The sequence below is a fragment of the Calonectris borealis genome, chromosome 2 (genome assembly GCF_964195595.1).
Source record: "Calonectris borealis chromosome 2, bCalBor7.hap1.2, whole genome shotgun sequence".
NCBI lineage: Eukaryota > Metazoa > Chordata > Aves > Procellariiformes > Procellariidae > Calonectris > Calonectris borealis.
In genome coordinates, this window is record NC_134313.1 from 134,930,688 (window position 1) to 134,957,696 (window position 27,009).

Here is a 27,009-nt window from a genome sequence, read left to right on the forward strand (position 1 = left end):
TGTTTAAGTAACCCAGAAATCTAAATCTGTTGGAGGCAGTAGAGGTCAATGGAAAGAAAAGGAGATATTCTATACTTTTGAAAGCCTCTACCTATAGTCTAGACAAGTAGGGCTGTATATATGTAAAAGCTTCCATTGTAGGAAAAAATTTAAGTGCTCCAAGAGGAGAGAAATTAAAAACAGCATTGTGCCTCAAGTTACAAGCAGCAGTTGCATTTGAAATAAAATATGGAAGGAATTTAATGCAAAAGCTTCAACCACCATACAGCACAAACTAGAGTGTGTAAAAGCAAGTCAACTAAAAGCTTTTTAAAAAGGCCAAATAATTTCTTTTTTTTTGTAGTATTCTAACTTTTCAGCTACAGATGTTAGGAAAGTATGTACTGATGTCACACAAAGACTACAGTCAAAATCTATTTTGACTTTCTCACAGTTATATCATAGTCAGCTCAATCTACCAGTTTGTCACAAAAGAATATAAAAGATCATTTTGAACCTCTGTCTCCTCCAAACCTTAAATTTGTAGCTGAACAAAGTGTCCTCTTCCTCAAGTACAGAACACTACATGTATATTTTGTCCCACTGCTATTACTCCAGGCTTCAAATCAGTTTTTGGCACTTTGGTTTTGATCCTCTTTTGCTTCAGTGAAAATGCTTAGACAATTAATTTCACCAGAAACCACCTTTCATCCAGATACTACTGCTGCTTTTAACACTACCTCCTTCTACAGCTTTAAGTATAGGAACACTGAGGAATTCCAACAATTAAGAATTTTATGATGAAGGCTTTTGATATCAAGTGAAGTAAAGCTGTATTAACACATTCTCAGACTTATTTCATAAAAAAGCATAAAAAGCTTTCTATAAAAAACAGAACGCTTTTTTAAATGAAAGAATCCAAACACAGCACTTTCAAAATCTGATCGCGCCATTATGATGCAGCCACTCCAAAAACTACACCTATGCCCTTTTAATACATCACACCCATATATTAACATTTCATGCATGCCCTGTTTCAGATCTCCATTATTGTGAAGTATTTGTTTAATTATCACTTCCAACCTAAAACATTGGAGTATTTAAATTAGATCTGCATCAATGCAGACATAAAAATATTTTTATTTGAGGTTATATTACAGATGCTGCACAAGCATTTGAAAATTGCTCAATAAATTCATATGCAGAAAACAGAAACGCAAGACAGCTTTTTAGAGCACAAAATAAATTAAAGCACTTTAGAAAACACATTATTTAATCAAAAATGAAAGCAATTCTAATTTAAAATAGAAGAGATATTTGACTATTATATGACTATTATATCTAGCCCATTTTTCTAGAAGGAAAAAGACCCACCATGCAAAACTTCCATAGGGAAGTTTTGGGTTAATTCAGAGTCTACCTAATTTCACTTAAAGTCTTCCTCTGCTTCGCAACTTGCAAGTGAAAAATTTAAGAAAGGAGTGAAACTGCAAAAATTATAAAATATAAATGAAATTATTTCTGGCCTCAGTTTTCAATTTTACATGATCACCTAGTACATTTTCCACAAGTTTCATTTGAAGTTCATTCCTAAACTCTAACGCTCCCACCTCCACTAAAATAATCCCTCTTACGCAAGCACTCCCCATCTCTGCCCAAACAAACTTATTGGGAAGCTGTAAAAGCAAGTTGCTAAATTAACAATGTTACAGTTCAGGGTGACTTGCAACAGAGGGGGAAAAAAAAAGTTTTCTTTACTACCCTTGTCATATGATGAAGTTCTTGTTTCTTCTAAGGACAAAAGGTAAAGCCTTACCTACAAAGGAAATTTACCAAAACACACTTGGAATGTTAGTAGTGACATAGAGGATAGAAAATGGCTTTTCCAAATTTGTTTGCAGAACAACATTGCTGATGATTTTAAATGGTGAAAAATACCACATAAAACCTTTGTACTTTAATACATAGATGGCAAAACACGATGGCATGTTAAATGCTTACTTGACCTGCATGAATGCCCAAAATGCATCTCAGTCACTTCCCTAGTAAGAGACACTATTCTATACTTTTCTTTTAATTTAACGCAGTGAAGATTTACACAATTACCTATTCATTATCCTCAACAGTTATCTTCCTTTAGTCCTTTGAAGGGTATGTTCAAGAACCCTGGAAAAGGAATAAAAAGATCACCTTGACACTCAGATTGTGAAGGGAACTGAAAAACTCCATGGAGTAAGTAACACTGCACTTAGTCATGTGTTTCACCTGCCAGACTACTCCCTCACAATATGCTGTCAGGATTTATTTAGGATCACAAATGCTTAATTAAAAGTGGGAAATTTAATTTCAATTTAAGAGTATCTGGGCACAATAACAGGGGGAAAAGTTATTTCTAGCGGTCTTGGGACAGCTTGCATTAAGAACTACACGTTTTTAAGAAAATTACCACTTTGAATGTTCACTTTCAAGTCAGTTTCCAACTTACTGCTGCAAACACTGCATGACAATGTTCTGTGTTTTATAAGGTGGACACAGACACAGAAACTGCATGGTATCTTCCAAACAGTATTTTGCACTTGTACTTGTGATGCATACTGACAAGTTTGAAATTTTCTACTCTATTTCCTTAGAATACCAAGTTTGGTTTCATTAAGTTTTGCCTAGGAACTTCTGAATTTTCAGTCATGTACTCTGTCACTCCAGCTGAAGCAAAACCAGAGAACTTTTAAGTAAAGGCTTACAGTGAATAACTTGCGATCAAATAGTTACAAGTTTTCTAATTAAACAATGAGTTTTAAACATCTTTCCATTCAACTCTTCCTTTGGAAAGTGGGATACTAGATGACAGAAGCTCAAGGACATAACTGAAATTTCAGAGTGGTGGAAGGGCTGCAGTAAAAGACAGGGGAATATAGTTCATGCTCAGAAATACAATGTTCAGCTTCATATATAAACAAGAATCTTGCTTCCAACAACTATTGACGGCTTCATTCCCAACATCCAATGAATGTGCTTAAATGAAGTACAGCTTACTACCAGAACTAAAGATTAAGTGGGAAGTTAGAAACATGTTACATGCCCAGATATAATCTGCTGCTATTGTACCAAGCCCATACCAGATGACATGAAACACGCAGAGCCTAAAAACTGCTGTAGTGGAAGGCAGCCATCTCACTTCAGTTTATTTCTCTTCTTTGATAGCGGTAACTATTCAATTACATACTTCCTGTTACCCACATTATACAAATCACTCCCTCAATTACTGTTGCACAAGCCAAGTTCTGCACATCTTCAGTTCAATTATTTTCTTCTTTTCAAAAGAAATTCTGGCAAATGCAAAGACAGCTGAACTTTTCTTCTTGGACAGTTCACACCACTGTAAAACTTAATCAAAGAATACAAGGCTTTTTATCATTTTCTGAGACAGGTAAATTGCTGTAATATCTGAAAGTAGAAGTGTTTAAAACTACAACTTTTGCTTATATTTCATTATCTTTTTATAACATGTTTTCTTGTAAAAATAAGTCCATGACAGAACTTGGCTTTTTCAGTGCATCTGAAACATGAGAAAGTCTACAGAGGCGAAAAAATTAAAGAAATTTTAAGATCATTTCTTTCTAGACTCCAAACTGCAATTACTGTTTCTTAAAAGCAGTTCATACATACCCTCGTACACTAACTCTCTTTAATCCCATTTATGGTGAAACAATAAAAGCCACAGACTCTCTTGGTTTTGACCCAAGTCCTTTGTTCTATTCTTTCCCTCACTGCTTAGGGGTTTCAGAGAAAGCGATGGGACAAGAGAAGAGAGGAGGATGTTAGTACAAGCAGCACCTGACTGAGCCAAGAACGTCATTGGTTTTTGACAATGGAACCTCTCAGATTTGCACAAGTTTCTAGGCCCAGTTACTTGGGTATCAGTAGTCAGAATTACTTAGAATATAATGCCATCAACAGAAAAGAAGTGGAGAGGACTCTCAAAATAGCCTATTAAAGTTCTCCCATGTACAATCAGAAATGGCAGGTTAGGGACCATGATTCTTCTCCATCCCCAGCCTTGAAATTCCACTGCAATAGATAAATAATTCCATGTTTCAGCTTTTCCACAGGAAGGTTTTATGAAGTCTGGGTCCTGACCTGGAAAAGAGTAATTGCTTTGCCAATCATCTTCAGCATGGCTGTTATGAAGACTGTCTCATCACACTAAATGAGTTCTCAGAGCAGTCAGTCCCATCCATAGTAGCTTCTGCTTATTGTACTCCCCATTAAATTCCTGTTTACCAGAAGAGTATTGGGCCTGAGAGATATGTAAAAAGGGAGCAATGTACCCTCCTATGGATAAATTGGTTCTTTGGACACAACTAGCTTCAAAATTGCAGAATAATTTAACATGAAGTTACCCTCAAGCTCCCAAGTGAACTTAAAAGGGAAAGTAATGCTATTTCTGTAATGCTAAGATACCCAACATTTTCTGAGTGTTACAAGGTCAAAAAAACATTCATGACATTCATAACTACTGGCAACAGAGAAAATAAGTGCTATCTCAGCAGACAGGTCATACAGCACACACAAGGTAATAAGAATCAAGTCGATGGAGTAGTCATTGTCTCATGCAAACTCAGCACTGAAGTTTAGTGGTCACATTCTTCCTCATAATTTTGAAAGGTCTGAAACAAAACATAGTCTAAGAATGCATTTTCAGAAAATGTAAATTCCTCTTGATAAAAAGGAAATCAACCTGTTTAGTTGTTTTTTCAAATAATCAGCTGTATTTCTTTCATTTTCCACTACATTGTTCCTGGAGACGTGCCCAAAAACCAAGTGAAATCTTGATTCTGCTTCAACTTTTCGGATACCCTGTCTGTTAACGTGGCCCCCAGCATACCTGCACACATTCCACTTGTCATGTGGTGCAAGAACAAGTCTTATACTCAGGAGAGAATCTGGTTGGCTGTCTCTCCTCAAAAGGCAGCTGAGATTTTTAAGCAGCCCAAGCTTGCACTTCCCTAAATCAACGGATCCTGATAGCTCAGCTACAAGCATCCTACATGTCAGCTACATGTGTGTGCAAAGCTGCAAGGTAGCATGCTGGACTTTGGCTTGCTTTTTGGTCCAGTTGGGAGGGGAAAATAGCTTGAGGAAACGGATAAAAAGTAAACCACATGCAGGTAGACTGCCAGAACACCTGTTCCTGGACAGATCCAACCGCACACTAACAGAGGCACAAGCCCAGTTGCCTGTTCATAGCCAGGCAAGCACTCACTGGATTGCTGGTCCACCTACTAGAGTTAGTTTGCTAGAGATAGAGATCCATTAGAAGCATCAGATCTTCATGTTGAAACTTCCTTTGGAATACTCAGTTTGGAAGAGACCTTAGCAATAATAATAGCACACTGCTGGGAAAGGTATCTTTTTATTTTCATTACTGTAATATCCTTTCCATAAATCAAGCTTACTGATGGCACCAAGTATTTCTCTACAGAAACTTGCCATGGTAGCAAATAGCAACGACATGTGATCCCGTAAGAAGGAATTTGTGTTCAATGACTGAAACAGTTGAAACATGAAAGAAGCTTTCTCAATTGCAGAAACTCTGGCGGAGCTTCTATTTTTCTAAACACAGTGTCAGGATTTAAATACCACATCACTTCTCAGCGTAAGTTTTCAGATCCAGACAAGCCAACTTTCACACAGAAGGAATCAACACTGGCTTTTTAATACCAGAGAGACTGCTTTGAATGAGTTCCTGCCAGTAGTTCAAAAAAGAAGCCAAGTCTCTGTATTTAAAAATTCTTTTCTCAAATTAATTACCATCCCTCTGTCCAGTACAATGGACATCGAGGGCTCTGAAGGGAAAAGATACAATCAAGCTCAACATAGGATTAAATTATGGCTGAAAGGGTTGCGAATTAAATAGCTTAATGATAATTTTTTATATAGATTCTAAGTACTTGAAATTCACAATGCAATTATGTAAATTTCACATGTGTTCAAAACTGTGATTTTCCTGTGCTTAATAAATGAATTGTTAGCATATTGAACAAGTTTAAGCAGAGTACACCAAGGAGCGTTGTAATTTCCTGGTCTCATGTGCCTGTTATACTTTTCTTGCTCTAACAATACCTGTAAACCCATGCTCTGGCTTCATATAACTCTTCTTGACCTATATTATACATACATACTTGACTACAAGAAGGGAAAGAAGTGTAGGAAGCAAGTGGACATGTAGATATCCAAACTTAAGATTGGGTATGTGAAACATGATTCAGAAACAGCAATTCAGATTTTCACTACTGGCAATAAATTGAGTTTTGTACAAATGGATTTTACACCTCTTTAGACTCATGAGGTGTCAGTCTTCTCTGTTCCTACAGGTAGTGAGTCCAAATCAAATTAAGCATTACTGACTGCCTCAAGACAAGCAACAGAGTTCAATTACCCACATACTATTGCTGTGTATGACAAATGTCAAATGAAAGTCCCAAGGCAGTTATTTGATCTTAAAGCCAAAAGTAGTCAATGGACCATATTCAGTAGTATAACACAGGGAAAAAGAGAGAGTCTAAACTTAAGTACAAACCGAAAAATATTTTCATCCATTCTGAAGACAATACAGACTAACAGCAGGAAACTGTAGAACCCTTCCCCTAATGGATTTTCACCAAAGACTTATAGATAAAGCACTGTCTGTCAGTTTTCCTAATTCTTCTTTAACCAAGTCCCTTACTCAGCAGACAGTTCTTGTTCTAGATGGATACCTGAACCTAAACAGGTATCTTTTTGTGAGAAAGGAACATTCATACAATGCTGTATGAGCACATATGTCAGATCTCTCCTGATTTAAAGTTATCAGGAAGACTATCTTAAGTTCAAGACTTAATAAAATAAATAAATCAGTGAAGTAATTCTACCAGTCTTGCTCTTCAGTTATGGGGCTTTCTAAGAACAGGTGGATACATGTTTTTCTGTATGACAGATAGAGAAAAACAATGCAAAGACTGACAAGAAAAGAAGTGCATAGTGCAGCACAAATTTGCTAGTTCAGCAGAGCTGCAAGACTCTACTGTAAATCTGAAGCACAGAAACATCACTGCAACTGCATCTGATAGACATTCTTGCTTTCCCTAAAAATTTTTACTTGAATCTACAGTGCTAACAGCAAAGCCAATGCAACACACAGCATCCTATAATTTTTGAGGAAGGGAAATAGATTCCATAAAAGACACACACTACAATAAGAGCACCCCAAACAAACATACAGACACAGCACTTCCGACACCTCGTACAAAGATGCCACTAATAAAAGAAGTAGCTTATTCTAATCCTTTGAAGGCTTTTGTTGGATTATATTTTTTGGAGGGGTAGAAAATATACTTTAACGAGTCTAATCACCACTGAGATGAAGAAATTCAAGATCATCTTAGTGTCAGACTATGTCTCATGGTTTTTTGCAGTCATCTGTTTTGTACATTTCCAAATTATACCCGCCATCATAACACACACGCATGCACACACACCCCAACATCAGTGTTTACAACATTTAGCCAAAATTTAAACCCTACCATACACAGAGAAGTTGGTCATCTCTCCAACACCTGGCCTGTCATTTTTGCCCACAGTCTAGCATTAAAGATAGTGCCTTCACCATGCTGGAAGGGGTAGTGTTTTAAATGGGACTGCCTTCATGTACACAGTCTGGCACTTCTATCTGGAAGATGACATTATGCTTAGTACTCCTTCCTTGATAGGAAAGAGAGGGAGGTTCCCAAAGCTGAGTAGGTTCAACTTGCCACTCATTGTGCTCCTTATTCAGCCTACTGCCTTAAAAAAAGTTCGTTAGACAATATTACAGAGCAGTGGGATTCGCTAAAATATTACTGAAATGATTTAAGTATATGTTCAGCTGCAAGCAGGTAAGTAGTCCCAGTGACTTCAAATTGAAGGCATCTGTTAAAGTTGTTTTTGGGAATTAGGCCAGAGAAAAAGAGCAAAAAGGAAGGAAGTGACCTACTTGAATGAAAGACTCATTCTGAGGTTTATATGTTCAGAACCCCTCAAAAGAGGCTGACAAGAGGTATTTGCATATATTTCCTTAAGTACAAACTGTGAAATGTCACATAGTATAACTCTTGATTAACCCATTTGGTTCACAAAGGTTATTCACTGTCCTGGTTTCGGCTGGGATAGGGTTAAATTTCTTCCTAGTGCTGTGTTTTGGATTTAGTATGAGGAGAACGTTGATAACACACTGATGTTTTCAGTTGTTGCTAAGTGCCCTCCTAGTCCAAGGACAGCTCCCGTGCCTACTGACTGAGCTAGGTACACAAGGTGAGAGGGAACATAATCAGGACAGCCAGCCCAGCTGACTAATGGGGTATTCCATACCATGTGACGTCATGCTCAGTATATGAACGGTAGGCGTGATCCAGGAAGTACCGATCGCTACTTGGTTATCGGTCAGCGCGGGTGGTGAGCAATTGCATTGTGCATCACTCATTTTGTATATTTTATCATTATCATTATTATTTTCCCTTATTTTTCCCTGTTCTATTAAACTGTCTTTATCTCAACCCACGAGTTTTTCTCACTCTTACCCTTCCGATTCTCTCCCCGTCCCGCTGGGGGTGGGGGGAGTGAGTGAGCGGCTGCGTGGTATTTGGCTGCCTGCCAGGTTAAACCACGACAGTCCTTTTTGGCGCCCAACGTGGGGCTCGAAGGGTTGAGATAACGACACATCTGACCCGAACGGGTTAAAACAAATTTGTTATAAGCATTCATTATATCAGTTTAGTACTCGATGTTCACAATGTTGATTTATTTGCTCTCAGAGTTTTTGGATCTGTTTTTGGAGTTGTGGTATATAGCACCTTACTGGCTGTCTATACTGCTGATTATCAGTTTGCATGTGGGGTTGGTCATCTCTGGGAAATGGATTAAGGTCATTGCTTTGCTATACTGTGTGACCTGGCTTTATGTTATGATAAAATTATTGGTCACGAGCCTGTACTCAGCACTGCCATCATTCCTGTTCTTCGGGAGCTATCTTTTGGAAACTATTAATAATTACACTTCTTATGTCTTCACCTCAGAGGATGAATTTAGTGGGGAGACAGGATGGGACACTTTCTCCCACTTGTTCACCTTCCCTTCCATATCTTCAGAAACTCCTTTTTCTTCTATCCTCTTCATGAAGACGTCCACAATATTCCCTGAGAATTTTGAATATCCTTGGGATGTTCAAACGAGCATGTTCATATTGCTATGTCTTCTGAATGTGGTTCAGGCCTTGTTTAGAGTTAAACAACTGTTCAGGAATACTGTCCAGAGATCAACCCCGGCAACAGACATGGTGACTACTCAAACCCCCACGACAGGCACTGCAGCTACCCAAACCCTCGCGACGGGTACTACAGCTGAACCAGAGGACCAACCGTCGCTGGTATCCATCGCCCCTGTACAGAAGAAGAAATCTTTGAAGCGGAAGTCAGGACGTGTAGAAAAGGATGATGGAAAAGCAGGGCCATCACGAGGAGGGGAGGAGGAAGAGGAAGAACTCATAAACAAGACGGAAACCACCCGATCCTTATCCCTGAATAAGTTGCGAGATATGCGGAAAGATTTTGGCCGTCGTCCAGGCGAGCATATTGTTACCTGGCTGCTCCGATGCTGGGATAATGGGGCCAGTAGCCTGGAATTAGAGGGGAAGGAGGCCAAACAGCTGGGATTCCTTGCTAGGGAAGCGGGTATTGACAAAGCAATTGGAAAAGGGACATAGGTCCTCAGCCTCTGGAGGCGACTGCTGTCAGGCGTAAAGGAAAGGTATCCCTTCAAGGAAGATGTTATATATCGCCTAGGCAAATGGACCACTATGGAGAGAGGTATCCAGTACCTGAGAGAACTAGGCGTGCTGGAGGTGGTTTATAGCGACCTGGACGATGCCCGAACACCCAAAGATCCAGATGACATCCAGTGCACCCGACCCATGTGGCGGAAGTTGGTACGGAGCGCACCAGCATCGTATGCCAGTTCGTTGGCAGTACTGTGCTGGAAAGAGGAAGAAGCACCAACGGTGGATGAGGTGGTTAGCAGACTTCGGGATTTTGAAGAAACTATCTCCTCCTCCCTTGTCTCGGCTGTGGAGAAACTGTCCCAGAAGGTCCAGCAACTCGAAGAGGGTATGTCCTATTCTCCACCTGTACAGACCAGTATCTCAGCCATTAGGAGTCAGCGTTTTTCTCCTCAACAGAGAGGATATCGAAAGTACACACCACAGGGCACCCTGTGGTTTCACCTGCGTGACCACGGAGAGGACATGAGGCAGTGGGATGGAAAACCTACCTTCATCCTAGAGGCACGTGTACGTGAGTTGCAAGGAAAAACAATCACACAAGGGGGTTCTCCCAGGAAAAATGCTGCTCCAGTTGTCAGGAAAAACCTGTCTCACGATGGTCCAGTTTCCAGTGAACAGTTCCCCAGACAGAGTAGAAGGGCTGATCTTACTTTGGATTGTAATTGCAATGAAGGAATTCTTGACTCACGTTTGCAAGAAGTGAGAGATGGATACTATGACCAGAACTAGAGGGGCCCTGCCTCCAGCCAGGTGGAGGAAAGGGACAACTGGGTTTACTGGACTGTGTGGATTCGATGGCCTGGCACATCAGACCCACAGGAGTATAAGGCTCTTGTAGACACCGGTGCACAGTGTACCCTGATGCCATCAAACTATAAAGGGGCAGAACCCATTTGTATTTCTGGAGTGACAGGGGGATCCCAAGAGTTAACTGTATTGGAGGCCGAAGTGAGCCTGACCGGGAATGAGTGGCAGAAGCACCCCATTGTGACTGGCCCAGAGGCTCCGTGCATCCTTGGCATAGACTATCTCAGGAGAGGGTATTTCAAGGACCCAAAAGGGTACCGGTGGGCTTTTGGTATAGCTGCCCTGGAGACAGAGGAAATTAAACAGCTGTCCACCTTGCCTGGTCTCTCGGAGGACCCTTCTGTTGTGGGGTTGCTGAGGGTTGAAGAACAACAACTACCAATCGCTACCACAACAGTGCACCGGCGGCAATACCGCACCAACCGAGACTCTCTGATCCCCATCCATGAGCTGATTCGTCGACTGGAGAGCCAAGGAGTGATCAGTAAGACTCGCTCACCCTTTAACAGCCCCATATGGCCAGTGCGAAAGTCCAATGGAGAGTGGAGACTAACAGTAGACTACCGTGGCCTGAACGAAGTCACGCCGCCACTGAGTGCTGCTGTGCCGGACATGCTAGAACTTCAATACGAACTGGAGTCAAAGGCAGCCAAGTGGTACGCCACAATTGACATTGCTAATGCCTTCTTCTCCATCCCTTTGGCGGCAGAGTGCAGGCCACAGTTTGCTTTCACTTGGAGGGGCGTCCAGTACACCTGGAACCGACTGCCCCAGGTGTGGAAACACAGCCCTACCATTTGCCATGGACTGATCCACACCGCACTGGAACAGGGTGAGGCTCCAGAACACCTGCAGTACATTGATGACATCATCGTATGGGGCAACACAGCAGAAGAAGTTTTTGAGAAAGGGAAGAAAATAATTCAAATCCTTCTGAAATCTGGTTTTGCCATAAAACAAAGTAAGGTCAAGGGACCTGCACAGGAGATCCAGTTTTTAGGAATAAAATGACAAGATGGACGTCGTCAGATCCCAACAGATGTGATCAACAAAATAACAGCCATGTCCCCACCAGTTAGCAAAAAGGAAACACAAGCTTTCTTAGGCGTTGTGGGTTTTTGGAGAATGCATATTCCAAATTACAGTCAGATCGTAAGCCCTCTCTGTCAAATGACCAGGAAGAAGAATGACTTCAGATGGGGCCCTGAGCAACGACAAGCCTTTGAACAAATTAAAGAGGAGATAGTTCAGGCAGTAGCCCTTGGGCCAGTCCGGGCAGGACAAGATGTAAAGAATGTGCTCTACACCGCAGCCGGGGAGAATGGCCCCACCTGGAGCCTCTGGCAGAAAGCACCAGGGGAGACTCGAGGTCGACCCTTAGGGTTCTGGAGTCGGGGATACAGAGGATCCGAGGCCCGCTACACTCCAACTGAGAAGGAGATATTGGCAGCATATGAAGGGATTCGAGCTGCTTCAGAAGTGGTTGGTACTGAAGCACAGCTCCTCCTGGCACCCCGACTGCCGGTGCTGGGCTGGATGTTCAAAGGGAGCGTCCCCTCTGCACATCATGCAACTGATGCTACGTGGAGTAAGTGGGTCGCACTGATCACACAACGGGCCCGAATAGGAAACCCCAGTCGCCCAGGAATCTTGGAGGTGATCACGAACTGGCCAGAAGGCAAAGATTTTGGCATATCCACAGAGGAGGAGGTGACACGTGCTGAAGCAGCCCCACTGTATAATAAACTACCAGAAAACGAGAAGCAATATGCCCTGTTCACTGATGGGTCCTGTCGCCTTGTGGGAAAACATCGGAGGTGGAAAGCTGCTGTATGGAGTCCTATACGCCAAGTTGCAGAAACTGCTGAAGGAGAAGGTGAATCGAGCCAGTTTGCAGAGGTGAAAGCCATCCAGCTGGCCTTGGACATTGCTGAATGAGAAAAATGGCCAGTACTTTACCTCTATACTGACTCATGGATGGTGGCAAATGCCCTGTGGGGGTGGTTGCAGCAGTGGAAGCAGAACAACTGGCAGTGCAGAGGTAAACCCATCTGGGCTGCCGTGTTGTGGCAAGATATTGCTGCCCGAGTAGAGAACCTGACTGTAAAAGTACGTCATGTAGATGCTCACGTGCCCAAGAGTCGGGCCACTGAGGAACATCAAAATAACCAGCAGGTGGACCAGGCTGCTAAGCCTGAAGTGGCTCAGGTGGATTTGGACTGGCAACATAAGGGTGAATTATTTATAGCTCGGTGGGCCCATGACGCGTCAGGCCATCAAGGAAGAGATGCAACATATAGATGGGCTCGTGATCAAGGGGTGGACTTAACCATGGACGCTATTGCACAGGTTATCCACGAATGTGAAACGTGCGCTGCAATCAAACAAGCCAAGCGAGTAAGGCCTCTTTGGTATGGAGAACGATGGTTGAAATATAAACATGGGGAGGCCTGGCAGATTGATTATATTACACTCCCACAAACCCGACACGGTAAGCGTTATGTGCTCACCATGGTGGAAGCAACCACCGGATGGCTGGAAACATACCCTGTGCCCCATGCCACTGCCCGGAACACCATCCTGGGCCTTGAAAAGCAAGTCCTGTGGCGACATGGTACCCCAGAAAGAATTGAGTCAGACAACGGGACTCACTTCCGAAACACCCTCATAGACACCTGGGCCAAAGAGCATGGCATTGAGTGGGTCTACCACATCCCCTACCATGCACCAGCCTCCGGGAAAATCGAACGATACAATGGACTGCTAAAAACTACGCTGAGAGCAATGGGTGGTGGGACATTCAAGCATTGGGACACACATTTAGCAAAGGCCACTTGGTTAGTCAATACCAGGAGATCTGCCAATCGAGCTGGCCCTGCCCAGTCAAGACTCTTACGTACTGTAGATGGAGATAAAGTCCCTGTCGTGCACATAAGAAATATGCTGGGGAAGACAGTCTGGGTTACTCCTGCCTCTGGCAAGGGAAAACCCATTCGTGGGATTGCTTTTGCTCAAGGACCTGGGTGCACTTGGTGGGTGATGCGAAAGGATGGGGAGGTCCGGTGTGTACCTCAAGGGGATTTGATTTTGGGTGAAAATAGCCAATGAACTGAATTTTGATGTCAACTGTTACATGATATTGTATATCATTATTTCTATGATATAGCAGTGGTATAGCAGTGAAAGTCACCCAGATTAGTGAAGAATGAACTAACTCCGATGAAACCGAGCGAAGTGCAACGATGATAGAACTGGACGAGCGCAGCAGTACCGAAATGAGAACTGGCTTCAGGATGCAACGGCCCAGCACCGCACACCATCTCTTCGGCCCTGAAAGACTGTTACAACAGATGGAGCCCAAAGTCATGGACTAAATGAACTCAGTGGACATTTTAGAGGGATAGTCCATACAGCAAGGGAATGATATCTGTGCGTGCATATATATATATGTGTGTATATATAAAGAAAGATAGTGGTGGTTAATTGAAATGTATTAAAAAAGATGTGAGACCTAAGCACGACGTAAATGGTATGGAATAAGGGGTGGATACTTTCCTGGTTTCGGCTGGGATAGGGTTAAATTTCTTCCTAGTGCTGTGTTTTGGATTTAGTATGAGGAGAATGTTGATAACACACTGATGTTTTCAGTTGTTGCTAAGTGCCCTCCTAGTCCAAGGACAGCTCCCGTGCCTACTGACTGAGCTAGGTACACAAGGTGGGAGGGAACATAATCAGGACAGCCAGCCCAGCTGACTAATGGGGTATTCCATACCATGTGACGTCATGCTCAGTATATGAACGGTAGGCGTGATCCAGGAAGTACCGATCGCTACTTGGTTATCGGTCAGCGCGGGTGGTGAGCAATTGCATTGTGCATCACTCATTTTGTATATTTTATCATTATCATTATTATTTTCCCTTATTTTTCCCTGTTCTATTAAACTGTCTTTATCTCAACCCACGAGTTTTTCTCACTCTTACCCTTCCGATTCTCTCCCCGTCCCGCTGGGGGTGGGGGGAGTGAGTGAGCGGCTGCGTGGTATTTGGCTGCCTGCCAGGTTAAACCACGACATTCACTCATATATATTCAAGATTTTTTCCACTATCCTTCCATTCACTGCCTATTTCTGTTTACCCAAGAAAGTACTCCTCCTGTTTCCTAAGTATACCCAAATACTTAAAAAACCGAGTAGAGACTAAAATCAAAATGGCGCTTAGCTGCATTAAAAGGATGAGTAGTTTGACTAAAAACAATCTGTGCTATAGACATTTAGCGATCTTTCTAACATGTTTAAATTCCATTTTAAAAGATGGCCAGGATCTAGACTCCTAATGACTCTTCACTCCTTTTGTCTTTCTTCATCTTGTTAACTCAGCCAGAAGCTGCCAATGAACTCTAAAACTATGTAATAAAAGCTTTAGCAAGATTCTAATTTTGGTCACAGATAACCAACTACAGTAATTCTAGATAATATTAGCTGAGATTTATGACACATTCAACATCTTCAGATGCACAAGAGTATTTTTGGGCATGACTTGAACAGACAATATTCAATGTACAGCTGGTAAATTTTACTCCTCTTTTTTCTCCTATTTTTAGACAAGAAATATACGCGTGCTGTACTTTATCTCCATTTTCTTCCAAAGGATCTATTTCTTCAGCAAGAAAAAAGACAAGTCTAGTCAAGCCTCACTTTCAAGACATCAGAAGATCAAACTAAAGCTATTTTTGAGAATAGAAGTTAGATATACCATTGTCACTTCTCTGAGCAAGACGTACCAATAGTTAGAGGAAGACCTGCCCTCCTGGTGCAACTTGTGTAAGAAAAGTTGGTCAATTTTTTCTGAACTCTGCATTATTTCTAAACTACAAAAAAACCCCAATTATTTGTTTTACTTACCACTATCAAAATCTCTTATCCCAAGAAGAAAGAGCAGCTCAAAAAGCCTAGATCAAGTTCTTGGTAATGGAACTGCTCTTATTTTTATACACTTCCCACCTTATGTCAAGTTTGAGAACTTCCACATTCCACTTATTCCAAACTAGGGGTTTGTCAGTGACTACGCTTCTCATTCAAAGGTAATGAGAAATTCACCTTGAAAAAAAATTTTTTTAAACATTTTTAGAAAACTATATTGGAACACTGCTTCTTTATCGCCTCTTCAACTGACTGATGAAGGGATCAAACACAAGAACCTCGACTTCTACCAACAAGTGTGAAAAGATGAAATACTGAAAAGCAAAGAGGAAAGAGCTCTTTACATCTCTCTCAGTCCTTGTCATCACAGTTCCAACAGGTAACAGAAACTATTTCTATAGCACTATGCCTCTATTCTGTATGGTAATCACTGCTTGGATTCTAAGATCTCATATCAAGCTGACTTCACTGAACAAAATACATCTCTTGTTCACTGCTAACACAAGATGGTCTAGAAGTCCTGACTCCATCCTTCTTACTTGCATCAGAGGACTGAACCAAGAAGCTTAAAAGTCATTGGGTGTTACCGTAATCTTGGAAGTGTTTTCCAAGTGATACTGAATATAAAAAACTGCTAGCTACCTGTAGAATGGCTGAAATGAGTGGAAGATGAGCCGGTTGCTACAGTTTGTTCCCAATTCTGAGTATAGATATAGGACAATGTGAAGAGGGACTTTAGGAAGAATGTTTTTTAATCACAACAATCTAAAACAGATCACTGTTTCCTTATTATCTATGCATTTCCACAGATCAGTTGAAGATCTGTTTCCAAGCACAGGATACCATACTGTCAGTCTGACTTGAAAGAGTATTTCTATTGCTAATCTAGAAGTCTTTCCTTTAGCTCCAGATGACCACCTGTTATCAGCACAGACATGTAAGTTCAAAGAACTCTATGATCAACCAACCCAAAATTCAAACTATTACCATTTTTTTTCATCTAGCCCCATCACACTGTATCCTTCTGTCTTTATAAAACCCCATGCTGAGGGCAGAAGAACCTTTAAAGCCACACCAAGATCTTGGCCAAGACTAAGTCCACCTTACACAGAGTGCCTGTGTGGAAGATGGGATCAGAAGGAACATGTCACACAGCAGCAGTCAGATTTCTGGAGAGCGGGTAAATATGTAAATAGGCATATAGGCTCCAGTGCTTGGAGGCTAAACATCTATTTCTGCTGTTCCATCCTGACACATCATTAGGCAGAATGGAGCAATGGCCAACCAAAGAACAATATGTGGGTATCCTAGTCAGTCTGACATGCTTTCTAAACTACATAGATGGGTAATTATTAATCTGCTGCAAACTTACCACCAGCTCTATTACCAAAACAAGAACTAGTACTGGCTCAATCTTCACAGTAGGCTACAACGATACACATATCACATCTCAGTTATCAAGCACTCCAGGGAAAATCCATGTCAATTATTTAAAGAAACTAAAGTGTAATCCAGTCCAAGGATAAGAGTTTCTCATGTTTAATCAAACAGATCTCCTGTGCACAGTAGCAATTTATATATGAATATTAGTCCATGAAGAAGTTGAGACTAGTTTTGAAATGGAAGCATCTTGAATAGTAAAAGCACACAATACGAATTACATAAACAACCCACAAACCTCATTTGGTTCAAAAAGTCTTCAAGTTAAACATTAGTTGGATTCTGGGAGGTTTCCTGGGGAAAACATCATGTATGCTTACTTTGGTTTTATACTTTCCTAGACACCTTATGGATGCTGGGCTTTTTGTTTACAGACAAGTGTTCCGTTTTTTAAGATATATATGTATGTATGTATATACACACATACACTCTTAACACATATAGAAAAAATAGTGTACTTTATAAAAAATGCCCTCTTTTTATGTATGTATCCATATATGTATGTATGTATACACTCACATGCACACATACAAACAAAAATAAAATATATGTATTCTTTTAAAGAGTATTTAATGGATTGTCTGCCAGCTCCAATCCATTACTGTTAACAACCCTGTTCAATTCAAATGGGTAATATCTCAACACAGAGCAAGACCACATCAAACAGGAGAAAGGTCCTGATGCAGGGTCTTTCTTCAGTGCAATATTAGGGAGTAGGAATCTTTTTCTTACAGCTAGCCATACCCACAGTGTTTACCTGTGCCAGTATTTTAGATCATCCTCTTGCATTTATACTGGCTCCCTAATGGCTTGTGGAAAAGCAGAGAAAGAGGAAGGGTGGCAAAGGTGTTATCTTTGTTGTCTACAAGGGGACGGACTTTCTGGAGACCTTCAGTCTTATGCCTATAGCATTATCAGTCATTCTGCTGTCTTAGTTTTCAATCCCCTCTGCAAAGCAATCAGATCTTTTTGGAAGCTGTTAATATGCAGGCCCAGGGCAATTACATAAGATGTTATTTTAGTCGCGAACAACACGTTAAATTTTGGATTCTGCCACTGTTGCAGATTAGCACAATGAAATTCTTCACCAGTTTTTGGCTAATGATGTCTAAGCGCTTGGGGACCATGATAAGCTTCTTTATCCCTTTTTGGAAGCTGAATTTAAGGCTATCCAGACACTAAATTTTCTGGCCCCAGCTCCTTCTCATCAAGAGACATCCATGTCTTCTGTCTTCTTGAAAATCTGCTCAGAGGTAATGTTAATAGGAGTTCCTGATAGATTCTGAATGGTTTCAGAAGTTGCATTGTATGTTGGAAAAAGCATATAGAGTTAGATGTACCTTCAGTCTGACCTAGTGACAGTTCTTATTATTTGAAAACTTACCGTATTAAAGAGCACCCAAATACTTTCAGGTTTGTAATGGACTCAAGTATTATGTAGCTAGGCTGTAGGACTTCACTCACAATGCAAGTAACAAGTTTTGCCCATTAACAAACAAATCTTGCATTAGTATATAACGCTCCTGCACTGATATGAGATGCCAACTACAGAATTAGAATGAACTGCCTCTACAGATATCCTAGCTAGTTTTGTATTCAACACAAACAGGAAGTCGTGTCCTGAGACCTCAAAACACCAAAGATTTCCTTCTGCCTATTTCAAAACAGCACTGTATTCTCAAACAATGAGGTTCACTTACAAATTCATCTTCGTAGATTTCTCTGATCTAATGCTTAAGTGCATAGCTACTTCTTAAAGTAAGTAAAATGCAAATAGACACAGGCCATTTATATAAAAGCATTTGCATTTTGGAATTAGTATCCCACCGTGGTTCACAATCATCTATCCAGAGAATTGTCCTTCCTGCTGAAGTTCATCAAGAAAAATGGGAAAAACATTTTCTTGACTGTAGTACCTCCCAAGACTAACTCTGCTCCTCTGTTTATTTCATACTGACTGGCTTTCTGTCCCAAGATTTTGTAACAGAGGTAAAATGCAGTAACTTGTTTTATTCACGCAACTTACTGACAAACCACTTGAAAGGTTTGCAAACCCAGAAGTCTGGAAATACAGATTTAACAAAAACATTGCTCTAGCTAGACTTACTTAAATGCCACAACTGAAAGATTTAATGTGCTTACTCTCTGGTTATTAAGTAAATATTTCCAGTATTTCCAAATTAAGAAACTCTACTACTGAGACTAAGAGAATACAACATAAGCTCCAGGAGTAGAGCAGATACCTACCTGGAGAAAATAAAGTTACAGGTAAAAAAAAGTTAATGTTAACCTTTAAAATGCAAGTATTCTTAGCTATCCCAGTCTAGTAATAAGGAAGAATAGTAAGCATTAAAAGTGATCTGAATTTTGAAGTAATTACAGAAAAATAAAACTCAATGTATTAACTCACGCTGGAGGAAAAAACAGGGTAATCTAATTCAAACTAGTCTATGGCTGTCCAGAGAGATTACGTTCTGGAAGTACAGTAATTATATTTGTAAAGTAAAATCACTCATGCCTGGAGTGGGGAGGCCCAAGGGATTTTTTTTTTTTAAATTTGAAATGTGTAAAAGCTTCATAATGGCATAAATACGGAGAAAAGAATTTTGTGTACAAAAGTACACATTCTGTGTAATGGTCTTTTTCAGTGGTGGTAAACAGATACATGTAACCGGTAAGATTGCGGAACACCAGCTGTCAAGCATGAACGGATATATAGTTCCACTTTTCCATATAGTGCCCATATGTTCTAAGCTAAGGATCAGAGTGTTTTGGAACTTCTTGCAAAAGCAGTTCTTGCCAAATTGGTAATTAGACTAATCCTTATAACTCTAAAGAAAAAATTCCTACTGGTTTCATTGAAAGTTTCTCTATATAGGTTTTTGCCAGTACCTTACAAATAAGATTACTTTAAAAAAATAAAACACTATGTTCTCAGGAGCTCTAAATTACTTAATCGTCCACATAAAGTGTTTTAATTCAACATCTCCAGTTAATAGCAAGACCTAACAGCACCATTCTGACAGTCTCACTGTGATACAAAACTGTCTCAAAATAGTTTTGGTGGCTTTATGGAGAAATAAGATGTGTGGTCAAACAAGGCCTAACTTTTTTTTCTTGTCTATAAAAAATAACTTTACTAGGAGCCAGAAGCTCAAGTTTTGAACAGTTAAAAAGAAACAAAGTGAAACAATACCAGAAGCTTGAAATCAGGTACAAAGCATTCACTTCTCTTGGAAATTTCAGATGACTTATGACAATACATCTTGAGACCTTCCACTTTCTTAGGAGTCCAGCTGCTGAACAGTCCACCCTTCTCTTTTCCATCTCCTATTCATTAGTACCAATGACGTACTTCCTTCTGAAGACCCCTGTTTAACAGTTTTACTGTTGCTGCTTACAGCTTTCCTGAACTGTAATAGCATGGAATCTGATCTAAGACTGAGAACTGTATGGTAAACTTGGTAAGAACTATGCATTTCATTCTGTTGCTGTTTAGTTAGTCTGTGCTGTTCGCAGAGCTATTTGCCAGGATTTGCCAGTTAAATGCGTACGCTTTAAAGCATAGCTAATGAATTCTGTTCATCAGTAAACTTGCATGCTTCCAGGTGACAGCACAAAAAGTCCCAGCAAATAGGCTGCAGCGACTTCCCCAAGCAATAGACTACTGGATGGGAGATTCACTTTTTGATCCAATCACTAGGCCAAGATTTCTAAATGTATCAAGTTTTGGCTACATTTTTTTTAATGTATTTAGCTACTTACTTGTTAAGTAGCACCGGCTTATCTATCACTGTACACAGCTAAGCAGGCGGACACCCATACAAAAATAGTGGGCTGCTGTCACTCACGCAGCGCAGTAACTCCGACTTCCCCGAGCACTTCCCCAACTTCTGTGTCAGTGTAACCACGAGAGGGAGCGTTCGAGCCACGCTTCTGTTGAGAAACAGGAGGGGCTCTGCTTCACGCTTTCATGCTTGACACTCGAAACTTGAAAATAATAAGATAAAAAACACCTTTCTACACCTTTTAACAACACCCGAAGCCTCTTACCCTTCTCACCAGTGTACACATCCAGTTACTCTCCCATCCCAATAGCAAGATTTCTAACAATGTCTCGATCCCCAAGACCTACATCTTGGGAGCTGGGGCAGGGGGACACGGACAGATGGATGGATTTTTTCCTACCTAATTATGTGTCAAGAGACAGTTCAACTGCCAAGTCTTCAGTTGAACCTCCTACCCCTTTCATAACATTTCTTTTAGTGTATTTATTGCCTGTCCTCAAAACTGCCCAACCATTTCTCCCTTCTAGCAACAGGAACATGAAACAAACATGATCCCTGCAGGCAGCAGCCGAAGGATGAGGGTTCCCAACCATCAGTCAGAGCAACTCAAGCACAGTCATTACCTCTATGTGACCAGCTAATGTTACAGAAGTGGTGTTTAAAACCCAGTAACACTGGTTACCAGTTTATCTTGCTTCCCAAAGAACAGCAACTCAAATGTAGTGTGTCCATTTTATCACTCTTGAGCCAAGACACCTACAAAATCACCACAGAACTAATGATGGACAACTTCTCTCACACAACAGGTTCATGCCAACGTTAAATTTTATCTATGCAGCAAGTGGGCCACCCCGGAGAAAGCTATGAAAGAATGAAACAAAAATCACAGAGCCAGCTCAGATATCTCTAGTGTTTCACATCATAAAGAAGCTTCACTTGAACACTGCTTTAAATATCACACATAGCAATGTACACAGAGTTTGTCCTCAGAGGGAAGATCACATATGACAAATGCCAATTACATCAAGCAACATGCTTCTGGAAGTTGCTCAAATACTACATGGATTAAATCTATATAAAAGACCTTCACTGATCAGAACTGACTAAATAAAGCACTGCTCATCCCATTTTGCTATTGTTTACCAAATCTAGTGTAAGCAGCAAAACCGTACCAGTAGATCTGGGAAGAGGGACTGAATAGCTGCATGATTTGCATTCAGATGACTGCCTTACAGTCATACACTCTATAAACATTAAGTTTCACTTAACAATTTCTCCCTGCCCGCATGGTTCTTTACCAATGAATGCATAAACTGAACTTTCAATTGTTAATTACACCTCCTCCTCCTGCACTTCTAGTCACCCAAAAAATGCAAGTGAAGCTGTAAGAAGCAGTATGACTACGGTAAACTTAATATCATTCAAGCAATTTCTGTCCAGCAACACTGTGCTTTGCTACAGCACAATAGTTCACAATACAGTAAGCCAGAATGGCTTGGAAAGGCAAAATAAACTTTTTGCTCATCTCATTCACTAGACTGCAGTTTGCCTTCTCAGTTTCAGAACTTCTGCTGTATAAGCAGTTTCATCTTGCCAAAAAGACTTCTGTAAACTTCAACAGTGGATAAGGAAAGACCTGGGGTGGAATTTTAATAAGAAGATATGTAAAGGCTGACTTACCAATTGGCCCACTGACTTGTTAAAAAAATAAATCAACATTAAAAGTTGTTGAGATGTTTTTCATACAAAACCTCTCACATGACAGCTGCATGCATATCTCTGAACGTAACACTGGTAACTAATGAATGAACAAGGAATCAAATTTTTTTTTAAATGTATCAAGGAATGTAATAACACAGTCAGAATGGCTGATATCTTTTTCTTTCATTCGCCCCCAGATTTACTTGAGTGCTCCCCTACATTGTGTTATTAGTCTTAAGAAAAAGCTTTACCCTATCTTTTTACCCTCAGTATATTTACCTTATCTATTTACCCTCAATCTGCTTTCCTCTGTCCTGTGTTTAGATATTTAAATAACTCTTCATTAATGCACATTTAACCAGTGGGTGGAGATAAGGCTTTAATTAGTAAACTAAACCCAAACTATTTGAGTAGCCACTCTTACTACAGAAATAATATTTGAACGCCAACACTACCTCAGCAAAAGAGGCTTAAATGAACTAATTTAAAATTAAAATTTAAACTACTTTTCTTACCTCCTAATTTTCATTATTTCAACAGTATCTTGACAAAATGTTTGGAATCAAAAAGTAAAGGCTTAAGCTTATTTGAAATCAACAGTTGTTCTCCATCTACTGAAAAAGTGAATTTAACTGAATCAGTAATTTGATCCTTTGAGATTTGGGTAAGCAAAAGCAGTAAGAGCAATGTTTTCGTGTAACATGCGAAGAAATGGTTCCCCAACCCTCCCCCCCAAAAAAAAAGTTTGCAGAAACCACTGACATTCCCCGCAGTCAGCATGGATTTCACGAGGTTCCTACTCTCAAACAGTTGCTTGTCAGAATGCAAAAGTAGTCAATACTTTTAAAATAACATATCCAAGTAATTTCCTAAATAACATTTGTTGCCAGTAAATCTGAAATGTCATCTAATTTCAATACCTTGCTAATTTCCTCTATGCTTTCATGAAACCAGGATACTAACATTAGAACAAGTTCCTTAAATAACTGACATGTAAAACCCACAGAATGGTTGCTAATATGAAGCATTCTCAATATCTAACACTTTTTTTTTTAAAGCCAGAGACCTTGAAAATAATTAAACATGAAGTAAAAGTATAAAAACTTCCATTTTCAAATTTTTATTTTTATTATTTAATACAGGTTGTGAAATTACTTACCATCATTTTAAAGACTCTAATTAATCCAAAATAAGAATGTAAATGTTTTGGTATGGAAAAACACGTCTCCTAATCTCTCTTTTTCTCTTTTTTGTCTCCATTATTCTTGTAAGAATGACATCAGCTGTAACCAAATAATTCAGGCTTGCTTTATTCTGAAAAAAGCAATTTTTAAGCCACAGGACAGCACATTAATATCACGATGCCTTGTGATATTATGCCACTGCAAAAGACAACAGTTTTGCTGTAGTATATAACCTGAGATCCAACTGCAGACGGTTATAATGACTATGGAATCAGATAATACCTTAACTTTAAAATGATCTTAACTCCCCCCCCCAAACCTGAACCATTATTCTGACATTTTGATCAACTGTCACAACCGTACTGAGCTAGCCAATAACACCTACTGGTCCAGCTATTTGGCACTGCCTTCTAGCTAGCACACACTTAAATAAAATCTTAGATCTGTTTTAAGATCTCAAACAATCATCATCTACTATTCATCCTGTGACAAAAAAGTCACACTGACACCTTCCTATCAATGAAAACAAACAATTATATTCCTCTAATAGTATTTGTGACCGGCTCATCTGTATTTCAGTGTGCCTCTCACATGTCATCCTGAGCTAAACTCACTTCTCCCCAGGACCCTTTATGAGCTTCTTCTATTGTGGAGGACAGTAAAACCACTTTTCCTCTCACAGACTCACTCTTAACCCAGCCATCATATTCTACTTCATATTTCCACACAAATAATTCCAATAGCGTCTGTGCCACTCCCGTTGTAGGATGTTTCTAAAAAGTCAGTTTTTTACCACATGTGCAAGGCCAAACCCATTCCAGTTTGCCTCAGTGCTGAATTTAACTACTGGTACAGTAAGTCGTTTGGCTTGTCAGAAGAGTTAAGAAGAATTTCTCCCTATACCTCAACTCCTCTATTGGTTTTCTTTTCCTCAAAAGAACAAATATGAACATCTCATTCAAGGCCAGCTCAAAAAAAGGAAAAAAAAAAGAGAAAGAATAAGCAGCAAAAAGCAAAGCAAGTTCACATGTATGTAGTGTTGAGAACCCATCTGTCCGTCCTGTGGTACTCCTTCTGCAGCAAATACTCTTTCCTCATCTAGTAGCATGATCACTACCTCAGTCAATTCCCTCAAACCAGGATGAGTCAATTTTTATCCATTTTTACCTAAAACACAGAACACAACAGGGCATTTTATTTACACCTGTGTGAGTTTTTCAAATCTTAGGACAGTATAATTCATTCCACATCTGGATGGAGACTGCAACACCTAAAGTACTACCACAAACATTATCACAATCCCAACTGCATACCTGTCTCTTAAGTAAAAAGAAATTCCTCCTCCTTTTCTATAGCATAAGAAAAAATTCACTGATCTACAGATCAGTGTCTTGCACAGAGGATGATCAAAGGGCACCCACAAGAGCCTGGGATGGTCACACTGAGTCAGAACTTTAAATCACTTTATATAATCACTTTATAACTATAGCAGAAAGCATGGTTTTAAAGCAGGACACTAAACTTTTTTAAAACTGCATTCAAACTGTAAGTAATTTCTACAAATAAGTACATTTAGAAAAACAGAATCATTCAGGGACTGAGTCACTGTAGGAAGAGACTCATGCTAAAGACTTTTTTGCCTGTCATTATGGTACTGTAAAGTTTTCCCCAGATCATTGACCTGTTTCTGCATGTAGAAATATCCAACACAAGGACCTAATATCAAGCTGGAGCTTGATTCTGACTGAAGAAGCCAAGTGTTTGAGGACAATACTCAGATCACATCCTTAACAGCCCAAAATAAAGCCTGCCAAATTATTTGGTAGATTATTCGGTTTTCCTGCTTTCACTGTGGTTAAACATCAACTAAAAATGCCAAAAGTGGTAAATTATATTGCCTAGATTTCTGTTCCTTTCTACCTCTCTGAGGTTTGCATACACAGTAACTCAGAAAAAAAGATCAGATTAAAGTTTTATGCTTTAAATAAGAAACATGCTAAAAGTCAGGGTTGTTGCAGACATTCATCCTCTCTATTAGCCTTTGGTAAGACTCCTTCATATTAGCCAGACATGTTTTCACTACTTCCTTTCTTATTTTTATTTTATTTAAAAAAACCCAAAACATATGTGATTAAGCCATGATTTAAGTTAATAGCTTCCATTATTTGTTTAAAGAAAAAAAAAAGCAACAGGAGGTAGTTCAAGAAAGGTCCAGTTGCACATATGTTGCAACAGCTTTTCAATCATTTTAGAGACTTTTAGTATGCACAGTTAGGCCACTAACATAGCAGCAGAACAGACACCATTCCACATAGCTGGTACAGTATATTTGTCAATAATTTCCATATTAAGTAGTTCTTGACAAGACAGGTTGAAACAGCAGTGATCTGTAGGATCTGAAACAAATGCAAGCATGCAGAATTCAAAGAAGCTGAATATACACACTTTTGGTTAGATGCTGAAGGTTCCATAAAAAAAAAAAACCACAAAAAAACACTAAAAAACCCCCTTCAAAACCCAACAACAAAGACAGTAGTAAAGCGTCTCCTCTAGAAAAGACAAGAAAATAAAAAACTAACAATGGTACCAGCATTATGACACCATGCCTCAGTACTGCAGATTTTTCACAGCAATATGGACCTCAGGTAATCTATATAGTGCAATACTTCGAGAACAAAATAAGGAGAGCAAGATCATCAATTCCAAACATTTCAAGGGAGGGAAGAGGAAATTAAAGATTTCTCTGAAGAGTCCTTTAAAAATCATTCATGAGCTCAAACTAGACCCCAATTATCAGCACTTTATTTAAATGAGAATTTTCTCTATCGCATTTTCAACACGACTTTTGTGACAGATGTTGCATGGTCCAGTCACATGTCAAAGTGTTAAAAGCCAACCACCTCAGCAGAAATAAAAGGAAACATTATGATGCTAGTGTCAACTCAACCAGTTTAACAGACACTATCTGTTCAGAAACAGCACGCTAAGATTTGTTCAAAGCCTCCTCTAGTCCGACATCTATTTATAGCTGCCCAGCCTCTCTACAATTTCTCACAGCCCCTCCTCCTCTCAAAGCCAAGTCAGGGAAGTTTAATGGATATAATCCTGCGCCTTGTACCGCAAGACGGTCAGAAGATCTGCAACTCTCCTCCAGTGATCCCATGTGTAGTAAGACCAGGAGTAATGAGAAGAGAATGGTCTAAGCTACACGGGAGCCAAATACATAGGATAAACCTTCTCTCTCCTCTTCAGGAACAAACTCATTTTTCCTCTGTCAGCATGTTGATGGTAATGAACCACATAAGCCTCAGAGCCTAAGCAAAAGATACCTGCCTCCTTCT

At 40.0% G+C, this 27,009-nt stretch overlaps 1 protein-coding gene across 6 annotated transcripts in view; it reads right to left on the reverse strand.

Annotated features, from left to right (window-relative positions):
* The window catches only part of PALS2 (protein associated with LIN7 2, MAGUK p55 family member), a 63,876-nt gene that overhangs the window by 35,436 nt on the left and 1,431 nt on the right, over positions 1-27,009 (reverse strand). For 2 of the 6 annotated variants that reach the window (XM_075143563.1, XM_075143560.1), the window contains exon 2: positions 2,086-2,145. The exons of the other annotated variants lie outside the window; for them this stretch is intronic. The gene's annotated coding sequence lies outside the window, so the exon portion shown is untranslated. The remainder of the gene's footprint in view (positions 1-2,085; positions 2,146-27,009) is intronic. 6 annotated transcript variants of the gene reach the window in all.